The 27,001-nt window shown below is 41.8% G+C and overlaps 1 protein-coding gene and 1 non-coding gene across 4 annotated transcripts in view; both read left to right on the forward strand.

Annotated features, from left to right (window-relative positions):
* Nucleotides 1-27,001, forward strand: part of foxp2 (forkhead box P2) — a 920,115-nt gene that overhangs the window by 511,609 nt on the left and 381,505 nt on the right. The gene's annotated exons all lie outside the window — the stretch shown is intronic.
* Nucleotides 4,421-4,579, forward strand: LOC121293442. Its single transcript, XR_005946523.1, has one exon. It is a non-coding gene; the product is annotated as a U1 spliceosomal RNA (small nuclear RNA).

Here is a 27,001-nt window from a genome sequence, read left to right on the forward strand (position 1 = left end):
GACCATTTCATGCCTGATCTCCTTTGTGATGTTGTTTAGGGGGCAGGTGCTATACTGAAGTATGGTGGTGTAGGTGTGAATGTAAGTCGCTAGGAAATTAAGATTTTAAATGAATGTACAGTTGATGACCAAACAGTGACATATTTAAATATTTGTTAACAGCCACACGACTCTAGACTTCATAATCACATTACAGTTTATCCGGTTAAGGCTCTCTCCACTTTTTATCTCCACTTTCCAACCTTAAATGTTCTTGACACATGTAGACGTGTTTCTCTATGTGTCACTTTATTTTAAAATAGGCGTCACCTGAAAGAGTCTTAATTATATTTTCAGTGAATAATCAAACCAAGTTAAATTTAATTGATAAATGGTAGAGTCCTCATTCGACCTATTTTATAGAACTTTCTTTTATTGACAAAGCCTCAGTAAAAGATATGTCAACGTTTTTCACAATTCATCAAATTTTACTTGTTCTGTGATTTCAACACAGCTTATATTTATATAGTACCTTTAATATAATAAAACATCCCAAGCTGCTTCACAAAGCATTTATAAAGCAAAATTTCTGAATCTCTTCTGACCAGAGAATCTAAACGATAATGCCTGACCAAATTAGTGTGCCAGTTAGCTTTGTCATAATTTGTAAGAGAATGTTAACACACATTACCAATTTGATCAACAAGTAGTTCAACAATTAATCCTCAGAATTTGTCAAATCTCTTGATCTTTGGGGCTCCCTGACATTTTGTCTCACAACTCCATGAACTAGTAAAAACAAGAAAACTAATCAATAAGCTAATTAACAGCAAATGTGTTGCTACATGGTGACACAATGTAAATAGATTTGACAACTAAAATGCACCAATGTTACAAGAGTAGAGATTGTATGTCAACCATTGTTTAGAAGTTCAACCACTTAGGTGAAAACTAATTAATCCACTTTCAAAATGAAGAAAAATCAGGGAACATAGTTTTATTTTGGTCTGAGGTAGTTTTGCTTTTGAAATGCGTTGCACTCTTCATGTACTATGATTTTTATTTAAATGCAGTAATGTTTTCCCAGTTGGTGACCGTTGTTTCTTCTCTTATTCTTATTGTCACCATAAGCTCTCCTTGGTAAGATTCTGCTACTTTTTCGATATTAGCATTAACTGGAATTAATGTATAAAAGGGAATCAGTCTTCTGCTGCTAACGAAGTTCTGCAATGGAAGCTATAAACAATTTATGAACCATTAGTTAACTACCTAAACTATTTTGAAATGCTGCTGCTGTACCATTTTTCTGTTTATTATGTCACTCTAATTTTGTCACATTTAATTTTAAGAAAATTTTTTTCCAAGTTAATTTCTTGCAGCTGATTGGCTTATATGCAAATTTCTTCCAATAATCCAGGTTCAAAAAGAAAGAAGGCCAACCACTGCAAGTGCACTGAGAAATTCTTCCACTGGCAAAGAATGCCTTATGGGCAAAACACTCAAATATATGTACCTGATAACTTCAACTATAACTTTATTGATGACACTTTTAGGGTAAATAAAACAGACATTTCATTGTAGATTCAAACCTATTGCCTGGAATGCAATTAAACTCAAACTTACTGTCATATGAGTCAGACAGCCCCAAACAGGCATCCTTAATTACACTGAAAAGAAACCCAGGCATTTTAGCTTGGGCAGGAGGCCAAGAACATATTTCCATTTTATTTAATTGGTGGTGTTTGCCCTTTCTTTACTTCTGGACCTCAGCGCCCTCTACCTTGCAACAGTATGATTTATGTTATTTCAATGGCCATAAGCAATGCCACAGGTGATCTGCTACTAACTAATATGTAAGAATATTATATGATCGTTCACTGATTTCACAATTCGGAGATCATGCTTTGCTGATATTAAATCATATTGCAATACTGTATCCTTTAAAACTACAAAATTGACATGCGCGAAGTTCCTTGGCCAAACAACAGTTAGTCTGTGCTTGTCCTCTTAATGTGTTCAGACAATTCAAAATTTTGCCTTCAAGAAAGAAAGGCTTGAATTTACATAGTGCCTTTCACGATCACAGAACATACCGAAGCACTTTACAGCCAATGAAGTACATATCAAGTGTAGTCATTGTTGTAGTATAGGAAATGCAGCAGCCAATTTGTGGTCAGCAAACTCCCACAAGAAGTGTGATAATGACCAGATAACTTATTTTCGTGATGTTGATTAAGGGATAAATATTGGCTTGGACAGCTTTTTGAAAAGGTGCCAGGGGATTTTTAATGTCCACCTGAAATGGCAGACCAGGCCTCGATTTAACATCTCATCTGAATGATGACACCTCTGGCAGTGCAACACGCCCTTAGTGCTGTACCAGAGACTTGAACCCATAAAATTCTCACTCAGAGACAAAAGTTCTACCAACTGAGCCACAGCTGATACCTTAAATATTTCTACACCTTTAAGGAAGACTAATACAAAATACATTTATCATGACAAATACTGTCTATATCCCTCCACCTATTCCTCTTTCCAGTATTCCTATGACTCAGCAACAATGACCGATAAGTGAGAGGTGAAGGCAACCTAAAATAATCAAATTGGACCAAGTATATTTTACAAATCCTCTTGTTTGCCATCATGAACTACTGACAAACATTGTGGAATAAGGCTTGGAATATAATAAAGATATTTAGAACTGGCAAAATGTATAAACATATATTTAAACTGGCATGTTTTGTGTCTAAAATTGTTTAGTCTCTTCAATTTCTTAAATGCTCAGAGCTTGAATACATTGCCATGCCAGTGTCAACAGGATCAGGATAATGGTAACAGCGGAAGTGTGTGTAGACAGGAAATGGAACAGTTGGAGATTATAGATCAATGGAGTGGGATTCTGGGAATTTTTGTGGGCCCAGAAATGAGGTACCAACCTTCCTTTTTTTGAGCCTTGGTCCTTTTGTGCCCTTATGCCTACCCTCCTGAACATTGATCTTACATAATACAGTATATGTAAGCATAGTAAGTGCTTTTACATAGAAAGATGTTAAAACTAGGGAACTGAATGGAAGACACTGGACAGGGTGGAGACATGTTGGGTAAAACTCTGGTTATGACCAAGGCCCAGAAAGGTTTTTTTTTAAACAGGAAAACATTGAAAATTTATGGCACAAAAGGAGGCCATAAACAGTCAAGAATCAGTGGGAGTATTGGGGCTGGGAAGTCTGGCGGAGGAAAGGGAGTTGGCTATAGTAGTCTGAAGTTGGTCAATAAAGCACAAACTGGTTTAGGAATTGACCTTATAATTCTTAATGGTAAATATGTTACAGTGCCACCTACTTTGCAGACTAAATATGACAAACTCAACGAATGATGATTGTGGTGGTGTGTTACAGTTCACTCAGGGGGTCTGAGTTGCTGTGGCAACATTCACTTTTACATACATTTTGTAATCTGGAGGCATGGATAGTGATGGTAGATGTTGTAATATGCCTTTAAGGGATAGTAGCATACCATCACCAGAAGGAAAGTGTGTCATGTGATTCAGCCTCAGTTTCACTTTGGCCTGTGAGCAGAACACAGCACACACAGCTCTGCTGCTAATGTTTTCAAGTTTTCTATCTGTGTATTTATGTTTTTGTGCCTAGCCTAAATAAATAAAGTCACAGCATGTTTACACAATCTCTGATTACTGAATGGTGACTTTATATCATTATAAAAACATGACAGTAGAGGCTCCAACTTTCTTTCCATCACATGGATGATCAGCAACTTTTCCTGCTCTTACTGCCTGCCATTGGCATATGTTGGAAGGATTTGCAGGTTGACACTCAACCTGTTTGGCTGCATTATAAACACACATACCTTGGCCAACAAATCCTGGAGCTTCTGGATCATAGGCAGGTCACGACCCACTGTGTTACAATATCTGCAATGATTGATAGTGTGACATAACTTTAGTTGACAAAAAATGTGACAGAACGCTATGAGAGAATGCACTACAGTGAGACATGTAAATGTGTATAGGTAGATAATTGAAGCAGAGGCATAACATTGACAGAGAGCAAAACGGATGGAGATTGGGGGCATAAAAATTACTGCAAGAATGGAACATACGTACACATCGAAGAGAAAGGGACAAATGGTGCCAATAAAGCACCTGATGTGCTTCAGGCTCATAACCATATTATCTGCCCAGTCAACACCCAGTGAGCACAGCAGAGAACAGTGCGGACCCCATGTTCATCCTGTATACCGACTGTGAGCAAGGCTCCTTGTGCTCTTGGATTTTATTCTGATTAGAGTAAAGATGTTGGAGCACCTGAAACATGTTACAGTCATTTAATACCCTTCTTGGGGAGATGGTGGTCTAGTGGTAATGTCACTGGACTAGTAATCCAGAGACCCAGGCTAATACTCTGGGGGACATGGAAAAAGAATGGCAGCGGAGAAACTATGATCAGGAAGGTTGTGCTCCCAGGATTAGGTGATCCCATTGCACTCTGGGTGTGCTGACGCCTGCGATGTCCCAAAATGCGGGATACTTGACTGCAAAATTTGTGGTCGTGGGGGGCTGCGTTCTCGCTCTCCCCAGAAAAAAAAAAGAATGGCAGACTCTTCTAATAGGACCAACTTTCATTGCTGGCTCTTCCTTGCTTGACCTGCAAAGACTCATGGGCAGAATTTTATGTCTCATGGGCGGGCACGTGCCCAACCTGATCGGGCATTAAATATCAGTTGAGCATCCCAACATCATCACACACTTGCACGATATTTCGGTTGGCGGGTGCATACAGGTGCCAGAGTCGCGCCCAACATTAATTAAGAGGCCACTTAAGGCCATTAGCAATCCAATTGACAGCGATTTTTCATTGCCCTTGCGAGTTTCCGCTTGTCACATTGGCAAAATGGGTAGGCGGCCAGCCGACATTTTCATAAACCTCATCCATGGGTGGGATAAAAGGGGTGAGCAGCATTGCCAGTGTGAGTAGTGAGTAGTGAGGAGTTTGGAACATAGTTTGTTGCTGATGACTTATTGGTACTTGGCAGCTTCATCTCTGTTCGGGGTTTCGTTCTTAATATTTCCAGGCTTCATTTCAGGTCTCGTTGGTGTCTCCAAGGACCCCAGAGGATACAGACCATGTGGATGCTTCCAGATATCAGACAGCCTTCCAGTAATCCCAGTGAAATGGATTGTGGTCTCCTCTGAGGAGGAAGAGAGGAGCAGAAGGGAGAGGAGGCCAGGTGCAGCTGTGGGAGGAGAGGCACAAGCACAAGGGGCGCAGGATCAGCCGGTAGTCTAAAGCAGAAAATGCCACTATTCTGTCAGAGTTTTCAGGTGGCAATGCAGCAACCTCAATAGGTCCGAGGTGCAATGCCGAAGGAGGCTCCGCCTCTCGAGAGACCGCGACCTCCATTTGTCAGATGATTGGGCCTGAGATCAGCTCCAGCTGTTTGGGTGGACACCCCATGCCAGTGGCTCTGAAGGTAGCAGTGGCCCTCAACTTCTATGCCTGCAACTCTTTCCAAGAATCAGTGGGGGATCTGTGTAGAGTCTCCCAATCAGCTGTCCACAGTTGTGTCAAACTGGTGACAGAAGCTTTGTTCAGGTGAATACTAACATTTATTCTTTATCTTACGGACAAAGCCAGCCAGGTTGAGCGAGCCAGAGGCTTTGCGTGATTGCTGGGTTCCCCTGCGTCCAAGATGCCATCGACTGTTCACACGTGGCCATCAAGGCGCCAGCAGGTCAGCCGGGTGCCTTTGTCAACAGGAACGATTCCACTCGATGAACGTGCAGATAGTGTGTGATCATAGGATGCATATTCTGCAAGTCTGTGCAAGCAGCTCCCATGACGCTTACATCCTGAGACATTCCCAGGTGCCAAGGCTCTTCAGTGCTCCAGCCTGACTGGATGGATGGCTGCTGGTGACAAGGACTATCCGTTGAAGAGGTGGCTCATGATGCCTCTCCACTGCCCAAGAACAGAGGCAGAGAAGCGTTAGAATATTCATCATGCCTCCACAAGGACGGTGGTTAAGAGGACCATAGGTCTTCTCAAGATGCACTTCCGATGTCTGGACCATTCAGGGAGAGCACAATAATACTGCCCAGAGCAGGTGTCACTGATAGTGGTTGCATGCTGCACTCTCCACAATCTGGCTCTGGCAAGGAGGGATACATTGGAGGAAGAGGATCTTGAGGCAGCTCCACAGGCCACAGAGGATGAGTCCAAGGAGTGAGTCAGAAGAGGAACACGGTGAGGAGAACGCTGAGGTTGTGGAGCCAGACCTCAGTAACCTCCAGGGAGGCAGAGACACCAGGGACACCTTGATCCAATGCCCATTCAGCTAGGCTACCAAAGATCAGCTTCAAACGCATGCCAGGGCTGCTGTCTCCATCCCAGATGTCTGAAAGAACCCTTTCATTTGAACCGAAAGAACACTCGGTGCCTGTACAATAAAGTTCAGAACCGCTCGTGCCCAGCATTACATACTGGTGTACCCGGCACCAATAACATATAAAGGTGAAGCATACTCAGGCCATGACAACAAAAACAAAATTTATCTCATTTTGACAATTCCATACAATTTACATAACCTTCTCTGGTTTTCATTTCCAGACCAGTATATATAAAGCAAATATAAATTAACATAAAATCACCCATGAGCTGTCCCTCTTGTGCTCATGGTGCCTTATGTTTGTGAGTGCTACGTCTTGGTGCCCTCCGCCCCCTCGCTGGCACCGGCATTGGAGTCAGCCTGCTGACCATGCTGTGTTGTTGGCCTTGATGACCTTGGCGGTTGTCCTCTGGCCAGTGGAGCCTATGCTGGCCCCGTCTTGGAGGGAGCAGCCAGTGCCATGGCTGGCATGTCCCCAGTCACCGCAGCCTCATCAGTTGCCACTTCACTGGCGGAGGGGCAAAGGAGCTGCTGCTGTCATACAGAGCACCCTGAGAGGAGCCTGCAGAGGTGGCAAGCAGCTCGTGCGCCAACATGAGGTCGCTCCGGACCTCCCTGCTCACTATTGATGAATGGACTCTTAGCTGGAATACTGGGTGCCTCATCTATCTCCCACACTGTCATTGACCACCTGAGGTCATTGCCTGTGTGAGGGCTTGCAGGTCCAAGTGCAAACCCAAGAACCCCTGATTCTGTTCCTGGAGCTGCGTCTTAATGAGAGTCACCACTCTCTCAGCAGAGGAGGCAGTGCGTTTGACCTTGAGTGTCAATCCAGTGCTCATATTCCACATGGATTCCTCCATAACGGAGACCATGGCATGCTTACCCTCGTGGATCTCTACCAGATTATCCTGCACGTCTTGCTGAACGTCCAGCATCTGCTGCCTAATGGATGACTCCAGAGGCTCATCATCAGCCTTTGACCGAGCATCGTCCTGGTCCCCAGCAGTCCTCCAACTGCCGGTGCCCTGGGCACTCTCTGTCTCCATCTGCATCTCAAGTGAGTGTGCTCCCTCACCAATGTGCACTAAGATACTAGCCGATCTACAGCCCATCGAGGTGTTGGTATCTGCACTGGTGCCTGCTTCAGAGAGCTGGTGTGACGCAGGTGCAGCTGAAGCTTGCTGGTCTCTGGCATCAGGGATGGCCCTTCAGGGTTCACAGAGCAAATGCCTGCTTGCAAAGCTAAAAGGGAGAACAAGGACATGTTATTAGTTAAAGTCATCACCCTGTCACTGTGAATGCCAGGTGCCCTGGTGAGACAATGTAGATCTGCATCACGGTGCCATAGTCTTTCAATGATCAATAGGGACTCCAGGTTCAAGGCTCACATCAATGAAGGGACTACACGAGAGTGATTGCACAAGCCGGAAGTCTCACCTTTGTGCACCGCACTCGTACCTTTGGCTGGCATCCTTGCCTCTTCATGCCTAGTTGAATGAGGAGCGTGCCGACTCTTGAGCTCAAGGGTGTCTTGAACTCAAGGGTGTCTTGCTCAAACCTGCTGAGCAGCAGGAGGTTGGGCTGCCCTCCGCCTGTACATGCCCTCTCTGCTTGGTTATGGCTTGTTTTCCCCAAAAGGACAGAGGAGCATTGATTAGTCCACTCTCTACCTGCAGCACCATTGCAGCCTGGCCAACCCAAACTTAGGAACACCTCGCAGGGCACGTCTGAGTCATGGCCCTCGAGCTGTAAGGCACTTGGTCCAAACAGCCAGTGCTCACTCCCTTGGCCAGCTCCGGTATCACTGACAGTTGGCACTCAGACTCTAGCACTCCTGAGGTCCACTGGGGGATGGCCACGCCTTAACACTTCTGCTCACTGACCCATGGCAACACGGTACTTACCCTTCCTGAGTGCAGCAGGTCATTGAAGTGCTTCCAGCACTGCATCCAGTGAATGAAAACTCACTACATTCCTAAACAGATTGAGAGAGTATTCACCAACATTTTAAAATACGCTGCTGATTAAAATGAGTGCTCATGAGTTGATGAGCCTACCAGAAAATATGTGCTCTGAGGTGAAAAACCTGGGATTTGAAAGCACTTCAAAGAATACCTCAACTGTGAAAACTTTATATACTACTACCCTCTACCCACACATCCTGAGTAGCCATAACTCCTTTCCTGTTACTTCATACTGTGTGCAACTACTATACTGCCACCTGACTCCTATGAAAGAATCTTGTCACCACATTTTTGTCAGCTGTACCCGGCAACCCTCCCTCAAGGATTAATTGGTATTGATCAGTACGTAACATGGTGTCTGCGGTCACTGAATCAGATTCAAACACCTCAGATAATTGTGAACCAAATTAATTGGGCAGATTTTTATTTTTTGAGGTGGCGTATGTGATTTTCATTCATTTCCATGGGTGTCAGTGAGTCATTGTTGTTGAGTGTTATGATTTTTTTTGTGTTGGACGCAAAGATTGCTAATGAATTGAAATCAGCAGTGGTAACGAAATACCCAATTTACAGAAGTAATTTAAAACCAAAAGTAACTGGCATTTTTCAATAAAATTTTCTGTCTTTCACTTTATTATAATTAGTTTCACCACTCCTTGTAAATTGGGAACCATTTAAATGAGAGTTACAACTTGGAGATGTTGGATTTCCAAATGATACTCTCAAACCGTTTTAAGAAATTTGAGTTTGCTAACAGACATTTAAAAGTATTAATGAATTATAATAAAAGAAAATTATTCTACAGCTAGATTTCAATTCTTGAAAATTCAACCATTTTCTACACTATTTCAGTGGCATGATTACGGGCTTATGGTTCCTGCGCTGGTCTTTTGGCGTAATTGCCCACAATCAGCTAAAAGAGCAAAATATTGCAGATTTTTAAAGCATAGTGCAACACAGGTTCCTGTGATCTTTTGTGCTAGTTTAAAAAACATTGCAATGGGAACTAGGATTAAAAAAAAACCACATAACTGGCCACTTCCCCAAATTGATTTAATCACTGCAGCAAGTTTCTATTAATTGTGCTCGCTTGTGGGCCTTCTTAGAGACTCTAAAAAAATTTGGCATAAGGACACAAATAGGCATGTTTTAAAGCTTTTGAATATAAGCCTGGATTTTGCTGTCAGCACTGACTTTGAAGAAAGCTGGCAATAAAAATATAGTGATCCCTATGACATGGATTTCACCTTTCTCAATGTTAGTTTGATGCTGGTGCCAAGTTAAGTGGATTTCCAAGAGCCCAGTAACAGTAATGTAATCAACCAGGCTAAGCAGCCAATTACAGTGAAGAATCCTTACAGATAGCAAACCAGGATGTAAAATACGCTGATTATCAGTCACTTTCTATAAATTTTACAGAGAACAAAATAGATATTTGGACATTCACATGGGATTAAGAAAAAAAGTCTTGCATTTCTAAGGCACCTTTCATTACCACTGGTCATTCTAAAGCACTTTACAGGCAATTAAGTTGTTTTGAAATATAGTCACTGTTGTAACATTAGACATGTGACAGTCAATTTGCACACCGCAAACTTGCACAACTGTAATATGATAATGACCAGACAGTTAATCTGTTCCTGTGATGTTGATTGAGGGATAACTATGGCCAGAACACCTGGATTGCTCCCTTGCTCTTCTTTAAAATATTTCCATGGGAAATATTACATCCAACATTTCAGACAGCCCCTTGGTTTAATATCTCATCCAAAAGACAACACTTCTGACAATACAACAGTCTCTTTGTGCCACACTGGAGTGTTAGCTTTGATTTTCTGTATAAGGGAAGAGCTGACGTATCAGAAACAAACTTAAAAAATACTTATTATAATATTTAAAACCTATGGAATTTTTAGCATAACCTATAAATTGAACATTCCACAACTGTAAAATAAGTTTTTTTCAGGACCAGAAAGGTTGTTTAGCAGTAGTCATGAATTTGTACGCCATTAAAAACTCAGTGGCATCACATTCAACAAGATATTATGTGTTCTGAGTTTTTGTTACAGTGAGACTCATGGGGTAAAGGAGTGATTTCGAAAGATTGCTATCCACGGGGACTTCAACAGTGCACCATGTGGAGGAGCATGGAATCACTGACAGCAACTTCTGGACTTCCACATTTAACTAGACATTTGCGGACACCAGGAGCTGTTGTCAGTTTCACAGTATTAAGGCAAACACTGGCAGTTTTGTGGTCATTACAAATGCAAAATCTGGGCCATTTTTAAAAAAATTCCTGCCAGCTTTCTACTGTACATCAAATGACTAACAAATGGGGTTGTGTAGTTTCTTAAACTACACAATTTTGTAGCATACTACACATTTGAGTTATTAAAAGTTAGGTTACTTACAGGTGATGGACACTCACAGGTGATTAAAATGCTTATTTTTTTTGATTTCTTGGATGTTACTGTTAAACATTTGTTTTTTAAATTCTCCAGGTAACTAATTTCGCTAATTAACTTTGTCATTTATCCCTTGCCCTTAATCATGCTATTCTTTTTCTTTTTTTTAGGTTACATGTATTTTTTGCTCTTTACAAGTTTAATTTTTTTCATTCAATACATTGTGCGCTCAACTGCATTTTTTGCTCAAGTTTCTTTTTTTAACATGATCTGTAATCTCCATGCTTTTGGCCCTAGAATCCTCATTTTCATTTATTGTTATTAAAGCCTAATAATCATTTAAAACAGCTATTGATTTCTTTGTTGGATTATTTCATTTTTATCTACACTGCACAGGAAATAACATCAGGAGTACCACAATTAAACAATCACAGTGTTTTTCATTACTGTTGTACTGTATTATAAAGAATTAGCGGAAGTTCACAACATTCTAATCCTTCTCCCCAAGAATGATGATGATGTGAAGATGGCACTGTATTTGTTAGCCTGCAGTGTGAATTCTAATATTTGACAATCTAATGTTTAGAATAGTTATGGAAAAGGATTAGGAACAATCAAAAATATAAGTACTTAACTGGAGGGGGGCTAATTTCATTGAGTTAAAAAGGAATCTTGCCTAGGTGGATTGAAATTAAAAATTGGTAGACAAATTGAACAATGGCAGGCATTTCAAGGAGCACATGGTGTGGGTACAGAGTACACGAATTTCCATGAGGGGGATAGGAAGGGCATCCCAAGATAGAGATCCCTGGATGATTAGAGATATTGAGATTATAATGAAACAGAAAAGAGAGGCTTATTTCAAATGCAACGTTCATAATACAGTAGAGAACCAAGCTGAATATAGAATGTACAGAGATTTAAAAAAGAGTCTAAGGGGGGCAAAAACAGTATATGAGAATAGATTAGCAACAAACAGAGAGTATGCATGAGGCACTAGATTAATATTTGGCATTGGTGTTCACTAGTGAAGACAATGCTATCAATTTAGCAGTAAAGGAGGGGCTCATAGCGAGAGAGGACAGGATTAAAAATAGAGGATAGACTTAAAATGTTGACAATATTCAAAATGGAAAGGTCACCTGGTCCAGATGGCATGCGTCCTCGGTTTCTAAGACAAGTAACAATGGTAATTGTGGAGGTTATAGCCACAATCTTACACAATCTTAAGTGTACATGCAATACCAGAAGACCGGAGGATTATAACTCCTGTTCAAAAATGGGGAGAGGATAAACCTAGCAATTTCAAAGCAATTAGCCTGTCAGCATTGGGAGAAGTTCTAAAGACTGTATTCTTGGACAAAAGTAATTGCTACGAGTTAAAGTAAGGGCTAATCAATGAAAGTCCGCATAGATTTGTTAAAGGAAAATTGTGATTGACTAACTTGATTGAGTTCTTTGATAAATTAATGGAGAGTGCATGAGACTAGTGTGGTTGATGTTTATAAGGATCTTTAGAAGCCATTTGATTAAGTATCCATTGGCAAAGCTAAAGCTCACAGGATTAAAGAGCTGGTGGCAACATGACTTCAAAATTGACAAACAGACACAGTGCAGAGAATTGTGGTAGACAGTTGTTTCTAAGACTGGAGGGAAGTCCCGAGGTGTCAGTATTAGGAAAACTGCTCTTTTTGATATATATATATATATATATATATATATATATATATATATATATATATATATATATATATATATATATAAAACCACAAGATTCCACAGGCTTTGAACAAAGAAAAATAAACTTTACCACACAATGTCAAAAAGATAAAACAATGTACACTATCTATCTTATACTCTAACATTTTGAGTTAATATGAGATACATGTGAATTAACAGGGGGAGGTGGCGGCATAATGGTATTGTCACTGGACTAGTAATCTACAGACCCAGGGTAATGCTCTGGGGACCTGGGTTAGAATTTTATTTCCAGATTTTTATTGAATTCAAAGTCTAATCCATGAAACTGTTGTCAATTGTTGTTACAACCCATCTGGTTCACTGATGTCCTTTAGGGAAGGAAATCTGCTGTCCTCACCTGGTTTGGCCTACATGTAACTCCAGACCCATAGCAATGTAGTTGACTCTTAAACACCCGCTGAAATGGTGTAGCAAGCCACTCAGTTGTATGAAGCTGCTAAAACGTCTCAAGGGAATGAAACCAACCAGACCAACCAGCATCAATCTAGGCACAGCGAACGACAATGGCAAGCTCAGCCCTATCAACCTTGCAAAGTCCTCCTACTAACATCTGGGGGCTTGTGCCAAAATTGGGAGAGCTGTCTCACAGACTAGTCAAACTATAGATAGTTGAGGTAGTCATATTCATGGAATCATACCTTACAGATAATGTCCTAGACACCACCATCACCAGCCTTGAGCACCCATCAGCAGGACAGGCCCAGCAGAGGTGGGGCACAGTGCTGTACAGTCAGGAGGGAGTTGCCCTGGGAGTCCTCAACATTGACTCCAGACCCCATGAAGTCTCACCAGGTCAAAAATGGGCAAGGAAACTTCCTGCTGATTACCACGTACCGCCCACCCACATCTGATGAATCAGTGCTCCTCCATGTTGAACACCACTCGGAGGAAGCACTGAGGGTGGAAAGGGCGCAGAATGCACTCTGGGTGGGGGATTTCAATGTCCATCACCAAGAGCAGCTCAGTAGCACCACTACTGACCGCTCTGGTTGAGCCCTAAAGGGCATAGCTGCTAGACTGGGTCTGCAGCTGGTGGTGAGGGAACCAACAAAAGGGAAAAACATACTTGACCTCATCCTCACCAGCCTGCCTGCTGCAGAAACATCTGTCCATGACAATATCGGTAGAAGTGACCACCGCACAGTCCTTGTGGAGACGAAGTCCCATCTTCACATTGAGGACACACCCCATCATGTTGTGTGGCACTACTGCCATGCTAAATAGAGTAGATTTTGAAAAGATCTAGCAACTCAAGACTGGGCATACATGAGGTGCTGTGAGCCATCAGCAGCACCAGAATTGTACTCAATCATAATCTGTGAGCTCATGTCCTAGCATATACCCCACTCTACCATTCCCACCAAACCATGGGATCAACCCTGGTTCAATGAAGAGTGCAGGAAGATATGCCAGCGGCAGCACGAGGCACACCTAAAAATGAGGTGTCAACCTGGTGAAGCTACAACTCAGGACTGCTTGCATGCTAAACAGCATAACCAGCAAGTGATAGACAGAGCCACAACCAACTAATCAGGTCTAAGCTCTGCAGTCCTGCCACATCCAGCCATGAATGATGGTGGACAATTAAACAACATACTGGAGGAGATAGCTCCACAAATATTCCCATCCTCAAAGATGGAGGTGCATAGCATGTCAGTGGAAGAGATAAGGCTGAAGCATTTGCTACAGTCTTCAGCCAGAAATGCTGAGTGGATGATCCATCTCAGCCTCCTCCAGAGGTCCCCGGCATCACAAATGCCAGTCTTCAGCCAATTCAATTCACTCCACGTGATATCAAGAAACTGCTGAAGGCACTGGATACTGCAAAGGTTAAGGGCCCTGACAATATTCCAGCAATAGTGCTGAAGACTTGTCTCCAAAACTTGTCGCACCCCATAGCCAAGCTGTGCCAGTACATCAACAACACTGGCATCTACACAGCTAAGTGGAAAATGGCCCAGGTATGTCCTGTCTATAAAAAGCAAAACAAACCCAACCCGCCCAATTAACGCCCCATCAGTCTTCTCTCAATCATAAGTAAAGTAATGGAAGGGGTCATTAACAGCGCTATCAAGCGGCACTTGCTTAGCAATAACCTGCTCACTGATGCCCAGTTTGGGTTCTGCCAGGCTCAATCAGCTCCTGACCTCATTACAGCCTTGGTTCAAAGATAGACAAAAGAGCTGAACTCTAGAGATGAGGTGGGAGTGATTGCCCTTAACATCAAGACCGCATTTAACCAAGTGTGACATCAAGGAGCCCTAGCAAAATTGGAGTTCAGGGGGTAAAACTCACCACTGGTTAGAGTCATACCTAGCACAAAGGGTGATGGTTGTAGTTGTTAGAGGTCAGTCATCTCAGCTCCAGGACATCACTACAGGCGTTGTTCAGGGTAGTGTCCTCGGCCCAATCATCTTTAGCTGATTCATCACTGACCTCCCTTCCATCATAAGGTCAGAATTGAGGATATTCACTGATGATTGCACAATGTTCAGCACCATTTGCGACTCTTCAGACTGAAGCAGTCCATGTCCATATGCAACAAGACCTGGACAATATCCAGACTTGGGCGACAAGTGGCAAGTAACATTCTTGCCACAGAAATACCAGGCAATGACCATCTCCAACAAAAGAAAATCTAACCAACGCCCCTTGATGTTCAGTGGCATTACCATTGCTGAATTCCCCCACTATCAACATCCTGGGGTTACCATGGACCAGAAACTGGATGTATAAATACTTTGGCTAGAAGAGCAGGTCAGAGGCAAATAACTCACCTCCTGACTTCCCAAAGCCTGTCTACCATCTACAAGGCACAAATCAGGAGTGTGATGGAAAACTCATCACTTTCTTGGATGAGTGCAGCTCCAACAATACTCAAGAAGCTTGACACCATCCAGGACAAAGCAGCCCACTTGATTGGCACCCCATTCACAAACATTTACTCCATCCATCACCGACACACAAGATGCACTGCAGAAACACACCAAGACTCCCTAAACAGCATCTTCCAAACCCATGACCACTATCATCTAGAAGGACAAGGGCAGCAGATACATAGGAACATCACCACCTGGAAGTTCCCCCGTAAGCCACTCATCATCCTGACTTGGAAAAATATCCTTTCCTTCACTGTCCCTGGGTCAAAATCCTGGAAGTCCTTTCCTAACAGCACTGTTGGTGTACCTACACCACATGGACTGCAGCGCTTCAAGAAGGCAGCTCACCACCACCTTCTCAAGGGCAATTAGGGATGGGCAATAAATGCTGGCCTAGCTAGTGAAGCCCACGTACCTTGAATGAACAAAAATTTAATTAACAAGCAAACTGTTGTCAAACGCGCCACACTGTAAGTAACAGGTGTGACCAAGATAGATCCACCATATTTCTCAACAACCCACCCAGATGTCAGTAAAAACTGTGAGCCAACCAATGTCATTCAAACTCTGTCTCTCTCATAAGTGACTCCAAACTTTTCACTTTCAAAGATCAAGCCTCTAAATTCCCTCAAAACTGCTCTAACTGGGACTGCCTCTATGACTGCACATCTCCCAGCGTTTCAATCTTCTCTCCCAAGACTCCATTCCCCTGGATTTCTGACTCGCACTAGAGGCAGAGGCAGTGGCATAGTGGTGTTATCATCAGGCTAGTAATCTAGAGCCCCAGGATAATGCTGTGAGGATCTGGGTTTGAATCCCACATGGCAGTGGTAGACTTTGAATTCAATTAAAAAATCTGGAATTAAAAATCATGATGACCATCAGCTCATTGCCGATTATCATAAAAAAACCCAACTTGTTCACTAATGTGGTTGACTCTTAAATGCCCTCTGAATTGGCCTAGCAAGCCATTCAGTTCTGAGCCCTAACTTCTTCCAGCACGTAATGACAGTTTTGGGTCATGAGAGTTTCTGATGGAATTAATTTCCAGATTTTCTTTTCAACCAGCAAACCAATAACATTCTGGTTCACAGTTTGGCCACTTCTGGAAAAATACCCAGCTCTTTTGTGCCTCCGAGCTATTCACACAGTTTTCAAAGATTTAGACCTTTTCAGTCACCTCACACAGGACACCTAAGAGCTCATGTCTCCTTTTCTGCCAAACAGGAAAATCTGACCCCCTCCTGAGAGTGATTTGCTTCTTCTCACAAGAATTCTCCATGTTCCTCTTTCTGTCTCTGACTGCTTTCTCTTTGTGTCTGCATCTGTGCGTTTATCGTCTTCACCTTCCAGCTCCTCCATTTGTGCCTCTCCTTTGTGTCCACAGCTGTCCTTTGTGTGTACCACAACATAGCTTCTTTCTTAACTTCCTTCCTGTTGGTACTGCTTTCAGGTCAAGGGTCAGCAGATCACATGAACCAATATTTCTTATTATCAAAGAAAAGTACAGTTTTTTATTCGTTCATGGGATGGAGACGTCGCTGGCTAGTCCAGCATTTATTGCCCATCCCTAATTGTGTTTGAGAACTGAGTATCTTACTAGGCCATTTCAGAGGGCACTTAAGAGGTAACCACATTGCTGGGGGTCTGGAGCCACATGTAGGCCAGAGCAGGTAAGGACAGCAGATTTCCTTCCCTAAAGGGCATAGTAAACCAGGTAGGTCTTTATAACAATCGACAATAGTTTCATGGTTATCATTAGACTCTTAATTTGTTTTTTTATTGACTTCAAATTCCACCATCTGCCATGCATGGGGTTTGAACCCAGGTACTCAGAGCATTACCTGGGTCTCTGGATTATTAGTCTGGTGACAATACCTCTACCCCACCGCCTCCCAAGTTGATTCCTTTATAATTGATGCGATCCCTTAAAAATCACTTTAAAAAATCTTTCAAATGTTTTTCAAAGACAATTACGGATTTCCCAACCCTTTTAAAGAAATTACAAGTTTTCCTTACAGTACTGTTTCTGGTTCAAAGGCCATCACAGCAGGAAGAATGAATGAGGAAAGGCAACGTAAGCTAAATCATACAACTTTAAAAGAGGTGTATGAAAAGAAAGACTTGGAGTATGTGTACACAAGTCTTTGAAAGGGGCAGGACAAGTTGAGAAAACTGATATAAAAACATATGGGATCTGTAAAGAATATATCTTTTTATTTCTGCTGGACTGTTATAAAGAACATGTCTTTTTATTTTCTGCTGGACTGTGGATAAAGTTACAATGGCTGCAGTTTAAAGGACACATCCACTATAATAGGATGAGAGATATATACAATGTTGCAATTCTGGAAAAGAGTGTGCCATGAAAGACAGAATGGTGCCAGAAAGGTGTTCTGGACCAAGGGAGCTGCCCAACAAACAGCATTTTAATTGGCTCCTGACCAGGTGACCAAGGTTTTGTGTGGTAGCAGTACAGTAGAAATCTCCTGGCCTGCAAAGAGAAAACATCTAAAATCTCTTTTCCTCATATCTCTATAATCTGCTTTTTCTCTGAGGAAAGCCCTGTAAAAAGGAAAAGGAAAACCAATGTTAGAAACATTGAAAAGCAAGCTCTCAGCTAGTGAACTAAATGCTGAAAGTGTTAGAAGACCACCCCATGTCATCAACTAAAATAAAAGGAATTTGGAAGACATTGATCAAAATCAGCCAATTGAATAATGTGCTCCGGATTGGTGCAATTGAATTGTTTTATCCCACCCTTAAAATCCATGTTGTGCTGTCTTGTATGCATGTAAAGGGATTTAAGAAGGGGGTAGAGTTTAAGTTATAGTGTTAGAAGTTAGCAGTTTGTATTTCTTTCTTTTGCCACTGGTTAATGACAGTTTATTCAATGTTATTTACTTATTATGTTTACAAACCTGGTGCTCATATTCTGTTAACCTAAATTAAACAGTTAAGTAGAATTGGGGCAATCTGGTGGTTGGTCAGACTTTTCACTTTTGTTGTGGCTCGGGGAACCTTAATATTACAGTGCACTATCCCCAGTGAATCGTGACAAAGTTTGGGGATTCAGGTCCGGGATATTTTGGAATAAAAGACGACGATGATTTGGATGTAGATTTAGTAATAAAAGCTAAAAGGAAACATCAGGTTTATACTGTTAAAAATAAGGCACTGGAAACTGCTAAAACTTTCCTGCAAGCGGAAGAGATGTCCCTAACGATTTTACAAGGGATACCAAAAGCCAGGTTTATTGAATTGGCAAGTAACTTAAGAGTAGGATTGCGTGCCGAAGCTAGGAAGGCAGAGATATTCAAAGAGATGGCACAGCATTTGAAATTGGAAGGAATATCTGAGTGACTGAGTTCTCCAAGGGGTAGTTCATTAGAATGGGCTCAAATTCAGTTGCAAATAAAAAAAATGGAACTAGAGGCAGCAGAAAATGAAAGTGAAAAGGGCATTCCAAAGGAAACAGGCAGAAAAGGAAAGAGAAAGAACTTCAAAGTGAGTTAGAAAGGGCGAAGTTAGAAAAGGAGGAAATAGAAAAAGGGAGAGAATTCCACGTTGAAATGCTAACAGTTAAAAAAGAGACACCAGTAGGTGAGGCAGGACTTATTTCCGGATCAGAACCCAGTGTGGAGATGTATAAATTTGTACATGCTCTTCCAAAATTTGGGGAAAGGGATGTTGAAGTATTCTTCATTTCATTTGAGAAGATAGCTAAACGAATGAACTGGCCAAAGGCAAATTGGATACTTCCCATGCAGAACAATGAAGGTAGAGCACAGGAAATATATGCTTTCCTGTGAGAGGAAGTTTCTAGGGATTATGATGTGTGAAAAAGGCCATTTTGAGTGCATATGAGTGCATATCCCTGAAGCATACAGACAACAGCTTTGAAATTTGAGGAAACAGCCTGGGCAAACTTACATTGAAATTGAAAGGATTAAACAAAATAGTTTTGACAGGTGGACGCGAGCATTAGGAGTTGAAACTACCTATGAAGTTCTCAGAGAGACCATTCTCTTGGAAGAATTTTAAAACTCCCTAACTTCTGTAATAAGAACCTATGTTGAAGACCTAAGGGCTGCAACTGCTAGACAGGTAGCAATAATGGCTGATGATCATGAGCTGATCCATAAAACTAAACCTTTTTTCCAGCATCCCCCATAAATTTGAAAAGGGTAGTGAGTGGGAGAATGAAAGGAAGGCAAGTAGCCAGGGTAAAGAATGGATAGCTGGGAATACCTTGAGATCCCCTCCCCAGTTCAGGAAGGAAGGTACTGAGGGTAGAGGTGAAACTCGAAGGCCTAAGTGTTATAATAAAGTGGGACACATTCGTTAAGAATGCTGGAAGTTGCGAGGGAAGCCCATGGGACTTATTGGAGTTCGTAAGAGTAAGCTTGAAAAGGGAACTGAAAAAGAAAATGCTACAGATCAAATTGTAGCTTTAACTAAAAATAAGGGTCTGGAGGTAGCCTCTGCTGTCAATGAAGGTGAAATGAATAAGGTAGATGAGAGATTTCAAGGGTTTTTGTCTAAAGGGAAGATAACTCCTTTTTCATCAAATGATGTAGCTAAACCCATAACTATATTAAGAGACACAGGAGCTACTCAAACTCTCTTGCTGGAGAAGGACCTAATTTTCCCCCCAGAGAGTTAAATACTTTAGCCCAGAAGGCTAAAGTATTGGTAAACAGGATAAGTACAGACTATATCCTGGTTTCATTGTACAAAGTGCAAATGGAGTGTGATTTGTTGTCTTGATCGGTGGTTGTAAGAGTGGTTAAGAAATTACTTGTGGATGGAGTTGATTTACTCCTGGGGAATGATTTGGCAGGAATGAAGGTTATAGCTTCGCCCATAATTACAGAAAGTCTGAGAGAGGCTAAAGAGACGGAGCAGTTACAAGAACAAGTTTCTAGTACTTTTCCATCGTGTGTGGTGACCAGAGCAATGGCTAAACAAAGCCCATCACTAGAGGTCAATGTAATACCACAAACAAATGTTAGAGTAGCTGAACCTTTCTTTAAGGATGAGGATAATTCAAAGGAAGTTTTTGGTATGTCTTTGTTAATTGAGGCTCAGAAAGCAGATCCAGAGTTAAACAAGTTAGTACAGTCAGTTTAAACTGAAGCTGAGGCTGAAGGAGTTCCAGAGTGCTATTACCTTAAAAACGGAGGTCTGATGAGGAAGTGAAGACACCCTTGCAGACCTGTAGATGAGGAATGGATGGTTGTTCGTCAGGTAGTGGTACCGCCCAAATATCGTAAGGAGATATTGTGGGTAGCACATGAAATCCCTCTGGCAGGACATGTAGGAATACGGAAAACCCAAGCATCGGTAAAAAGGCAATTTACCTGGTCAGGACTTCATAATGACGTAGTGCAATTTTTAAAGACATGACATACATGTCAGGTAGTGGGTAAACCTCAATATGTAATCAAACCAGCACCTTTAATAAGAATACCAGTTTTTGAAGAACTATTCTGTCGGATATTAGTAGACTGTGTAGGACCATTACCCAAAACGAAAGCAGGACATCAGTATATCCTTACCATCATGGATAGGACAACCTGATTTCCAAAAGCTCTCTTTTTAAGGGCAATTACAGCTAAGATGGTAGTGGAAAAGTTAACTCAGTTTTTCACCCCTTATGGCCAACCAATTGAAATACAATCTGACCAAGGTTCTAATTTTATGTCTAAAATTTTCCAGGATATAATCAGCAATTTGGGTATCAAACAAGTAAAGTCTACTGCCTATCACTCACAGACAGATGGAGCTTTAGCGAGATACCATCAGACTCTCAGAACCATGATTAAGACCTATTGCCAAGAATATCTTAAGGATTGGGACAAAGGATTAGATTTCTTACTATTTCTCAGAGGTTCTGTGAATGAATCTATGGCCCATTCTAATTGATCTATGGTCATGAAATAAGAGGTCCATTAAAAGTGATTAAGGAAAAGTTCCTAAAGCAGAAAGGCAAATCCTCTATGTTGGATTATATGTCCATGTTTCTAGAAAGACTCACAGAAGCATGTCAAATAGCATGAGAGCATTTTAAAAATTCTCAAGTCAAAATGAAAGAATGGGCAGACAAACATGCTACAACTAGAACATTCCAAGCATGAAGTATTGGTATTATTACCTTTGCAGGGTGAACATGAAAGAGAAATTCAGTGGTCCCTATAAGATATTTAGGAGAGTTAGTAAAGTGATTTATCTGATAGATACTCCTGAGCGTAGGAATAAGAAATGGTTATGTCACATAAACATGTTGAAGCAATATCATCGCAGAGAAGATGATAAGACAGAACTAGTATGCCAGGTGGTAGGAGTAGTGGAGTAGTGACAGTAATGGCAAGGCAGAAGGAGAAATAGACAGTGCCCAAAGTGAACCTCGTACAGTTTAACTAGCCAATAAGATGATGCTGAGACAGTTAGACATGGTGTTCTCATATTCAGAGGAAGTACTCTACAGTAGAAAAAGGAACTCTAGCACTGTTGTTGTCGTCTCTTCAATACTTTGAAGTTTATGTCCAACACAATATTAAAGAAACACTAATCTGCAATGACATAATCTACACTGACCATGATGAGGACATAAGGAATCTACAAGGGGATATAGATAGGTTGAGTGAGTGGGCGAAAACTTGGCAGATGGAGTTTAATGTAGGAAAATGTGAGGTCATGCACTTTGGTAGGAAGAATCAAAAGGCAGACTATTATTTAAATGGAGAAAGACTCTGAAAAAGTGCAGCACAGAGGAATCTGGGTGTTCTTGTGCATGAAACACAAAAAGCAAGTAATTAAGAAGGCAAATGGAATTTTGGCCTGTATTGTTAGGCGGTTAGCATTTAATAATAGGGAAGTCTTGTTACAGCTGTACAGAGTGTTGCTGAGGCTGCACCTGGAGTACTGTGTACTGTTTTGGTCCCCGTACTTAAGAAAGGATATACTGGCATTGAAGGCAGTTCAAAAGAGATTCACTAGGCTCTTTCCTGGGATGAAGGGGTTGACTTATCAAGAACAGCTAAACAGCTTAGGCCTTTATTCATTAAAGTTTAGAAGAATGAGGGGTGATCTTATTGAAATGTACAAGATTCCTGAGGTGGCTTGACAGCATAGATGTTGAGAAGATGTTTCCACTAGTGGGGGAATCTCGAACTAGAGAATATCGTTACAGAAGAAGGGGGCACTCATTTAAAACTGAGATGTGAAGGAATTATTTCTCTCAGGGTAGAGAATGTCTGGAATTCTCTACCCCAGAGAGTTGTGGAGGCTAGATCACTGAAAGTATTTAAAGAGGACCTAGATCGATTTTTGAGACACTGGGGAGTTGAGGGCTATGAGGAGCTGGCACGAAAGAGGAGTTGAGGCCTGGGGCAGATCAGCCATTATCTTATTGAATGGTGGGGCAGGCTTGAAGGGCCAAATGGCCTACTCCTGCTCCTATTTCTTATGTTCTTATAATCCGCTGGCGTTCACTGAAAAGTTTAAAACTCGAAATACGAGACTGTTTAGATGGAGTCTATTGTTTCACCCATTCAATGTAAAGATTGTTCACATTGCCGGTAAAGATAATGTGATCGTAGATGAATTGTCCCGGGTTTAAAATACTAAAGTAAGCTAAAGGGGTAAGAAATGCTTAAGATTGTGTAAGGGGGAGGAAGGATGAATGGAAGTAAGTCTCATGTTTTGTTGTCTATGTGTCACATACCTTGTGATGAAACGCATTTTTGAAATGGTGTTTCACCTCTTTTAAGGGTGGAGGCATGTAGGGAATTACTGTCTTCTGTCTTCTTCTCCACAGATGCTATCAGACCTGCTGAGTTTTTCCAGCAATTTTCATTTTTGTTTCAGATTTCCAGCATCTGCAGTATTTTGATTTTATCTTAGGGAACTTAGCTTTTTATTTCTGTTGGACTGTTGCAAAGAACATATCTTTTTATTTTCTGTTGGACTGTGGATAAAGTTACAATGGCTGCAGTTTAAAGGACATGTCCACTGGAACAGGATGAGAGTTACATACAGTGTTGCAGTCCTAGAACAGAGTGTGCCATGAAAGACAAGATGGTGTTGGAACAGAGTCCTAGACCAAGGGAGCTGCCTGATAATAGCATTTTAATTGGCTCCTGACCAGGTGACCGGGGTTTTGTGTAGTGGCAGTGGGCAGAAAGCTCTTGGCCTGTAAAGAGAAAACATCTAAAATCTCTTTGCCTCATATCTCTATAATCTCTGAGGAAACCCCTGTGAAAAGGAAAAGGGGAAAACCACTGTTAGAAACATTGAAAAGCAAGTTCTCAACCAGTGAACTAAAGACTAAAAGTACTGGAAGACCACCTTGTGTAATCAACAAGAACTGAAAGGAATTTGGAAGACATCGATCAAAATTAACCCATTGAATCCTGTACTCCAGATTGGTGCAATTGAACTGTTTTATCCCACCCTTAAAATCCATGCTTTTTTGTGTGTGTGTGTGTGTGTGTGTGTATGTATATATATATACATATATATATATACAGGGATTTAAAAAGGGGGTAGAGTTTAAGTTATAGCGTTAGAAGTTAGCAGTTCATCTTCCTTTCTTTTGCCACTGGTTAATGACAGTTTGTTCAATAAACAATTATTTACTTATTAAGTTTACAAACATGGTTCTTGTATTTTGTTAATTAAACAGGTAGAATTGGGGAAATCTGGTGGTTTGGTCAAACTTTTCACATTTGTCATGACTCGAGGAATAGTGGGGCTTGATATTACAGTGCACTATCCCCAGTGAGTCCTGACAGATCCTTGACTTTATTATTAGAGATATAGAAGCAAGGAAGTTATGCTAATCCTCAGCTGGAGTATTGTGTTCAATTTTGGACAGCAAACTTAGAAAGAATGTCAAGGGCTCAGAGAGGATGCGGAAGAGATTTATGAGAATGGTGTCAGGAATGTGGGATTTCAGTTATGTGGAAAGACTGCTTGTTCTTCGTAAGAGAAGGTTAAGGGGAAATACAATAGTGTTCAAAATCATAGAGTAAATTAGGAGAAGCTGATGCCAGTGGCATAAGAGTTGTTAATGCCAGAGGATACAAATTTAAGGTGACTGGCTAAGGAACCAGGGGCATCAGAAGAAACAGTTTTTACACAGCAAGTTGTTATGATATGGAATACACTTCTTAAGAATTAGCTAGATTCAATATGTAACTTTCAAAAGTAAATTGGATTAAAACTTGTAGGGGAAAAAAATTACAGGACTATGGGAAGGGAGAGGGAAATAGGACTAATTGGCCAGATCTTTCAAAGAGCCAGCAGAGGCGAGATGGGCTGAATAACATCTCTCCAAGCTGTATCAAATTATGATACTATAGAGGCAGTGGAATCATTGTATACTACCAGGGATTGCTCAGATGTACTTCATAATAGGAGAGCAGCTTTGGAATCAGGAATGTATTGCAGTCAACTAAATGAATATGTAAATCAGAGACTACATCATATTGTATTTGAGCTGGATCTTCTGAGGAGGCTTGGTTAGGTTATCTAAGGATGAGGAGAAGCTTGCTTAGGATGTTTATGAATCATTTCTGGTGAATCAACCAGCTCAATGCTCAGCAGCATTGATGTGAAGACATCCATAGGCTAGACTGCACTATTATCCTGAACAAAACTGCATAGAAGAACTAAGTATGGGAGGTAACATTGGAGGAAATTTAGCCCTAAAAATATGAGCGGGTTGGAGGTTTAAGCGTTAGAAATCTGAATCCTGACACACATCCATCTCCGACCCACCTATTTACAGTTCAAAAGGAGGCTGGTTGGGGGGCAGGGGGGTTGGGCGACCAAGCTGCTCAAAGGAGCTTGGATGGCACTTTAAACATTATAATGAGGCTCGTTATTCAACATTTGGAATTAAATGGTGGATGGCTGGGTTTCCAGAACTTCAAGTAATCCAGCTTCTACACTCAGATGAGGATAGGCGGACCCACAGAATCACAGAATTGTTACAGCGCAGAAGAAGACCATTCACCCATCATGTCTACACTGGATTTCCAAATGAGTGATTTACCTAGTGCCGTTCTTCAGCCTTCTCCCCATAATGCTGTTCTCCTGCACATTTTTCCTTTTCAAATAACGATCTAATTCCCTTTTGAATGCTTTGATTGAACCTGTCTCCACCACACTCTCAATGCATTATAGACTTTAACCACTTGCTGCGTGAAGAAGTTTTTCCTCATGTCACTTTTGCTTCTTTTGCCAATTGCTTCACATCTGTGCTTTGTTCTCAATCCTTTCACCAGTGGCAACAGTTTCTCTCTATCTGCTCTGCCCAGATCCTTCATGATTTTGAATACATCTAACAAATCTCCTCTTAGCCTTTTTTTCTCCAAGGAAAACCATCCTAACATCTCCAATTTATCTTTGTAACTGAAGTTCCCCTTCCCTGGAATCATTCTCGTTAATCTGTTCTGCACTCTTTCCCATGCCTGTACATCTTTCCTAAAGTGTAGTGCCCAGAACTGGATGCAGTACTCCAGTTCAGGCCGAATTATTGTCTTATACAAGTTCAATATAACCTGTGGGTAATGCAAGGAAGTTAAGTGCCTTTCGTAGATGCAGGAAGGATGTTTCCCCTGGCTGGGGGTGGTGTATAGAACTAGGGGACGCAATAAGGGGTAGGCCATTTAGGACTGAGATGAGGAATTTCTTCACTCAGAGGATGGTGAATCTTTGAAATTCTCTACCCCACAGGGCTGTGGAGGCTCCGTCATTGAGTATATTCAAGACAGAGACAATAGATTTTTAGATATTAAAGATATCAAGGGATATGCGGATAGTGCAGGAAAATGGCGTTAAGGTAGAAGATCAACCGTGATCTAATTGAATGGTGGAGCAGGCTTGAGGGGCTGATGGCCTACTCCTCCTCCTATGCTGCTAAGTTCCACTTACCAACTGGATCCAGCTTGGCTGCCTGGACAAATCCCTGTGATTGGCAAAATCTTAAGATCGAGCAAGCCCCGCCCCAGCAGTGACCCTTCTGATATCATACCTACCTCCCCTCGAAACTTCTGACCTCCATGATTCTGATATCCCTCCACTCCACTGGCTTCTGTTGTAACCCTAGAGACCTCCAACTTCCCCATGAGACATTCAGTTTCTCCCATCCTGTCCCCCACAAGGCTTTCAATCCCATCCCAACCAAGTCAACTTTCTGATGCCCCTTCGACTCTGATGCCCTCCCCAACCTCCATCCACTGAGACCTGTAATCTACATCCCCACCCACCCCACCTACTGAGGCCTCATACCCCACCCAGGCCTTCAGTCTCACCCCAGACAGAGTTATGACCCTCCCTCCCAAGCCTTTGATTTTTCACACCTCACCCACCCAGACTGCTGATCTCCTTTCATTGAGATCTCTGACCTTCCCTCTGAAGCCTCTCATGTTCTCATATTGCCCCAGGCTTGATGTTGACACCCTCCAACTCCATGCAACCACCACCACTACCACCAACCCCCCCCCACACCCCCCACCCCAAACTATTGATTTCTTCACCCCATCCCACTCCTTGGGGCCTACCAGTCTTCCCCCAACAAGACCCCAGA

The sequence above is a fragment of the Carcharodon carcharias genome, chromosome 21, assembly GCF_017639515.1.
Source record: "Carcharodon carcharias isolate sCarCar2 chromosome 21, sCarCar2.pri, whole genome shotgun sequence".
Taxonomy (NCBI): domain Eukaryota; kingdom Metazoa; phylum Chordata; class Chondrichthyes; order Lamniformes; family Lamnidae; genus Carcharodon; species Carcharodon carcharias.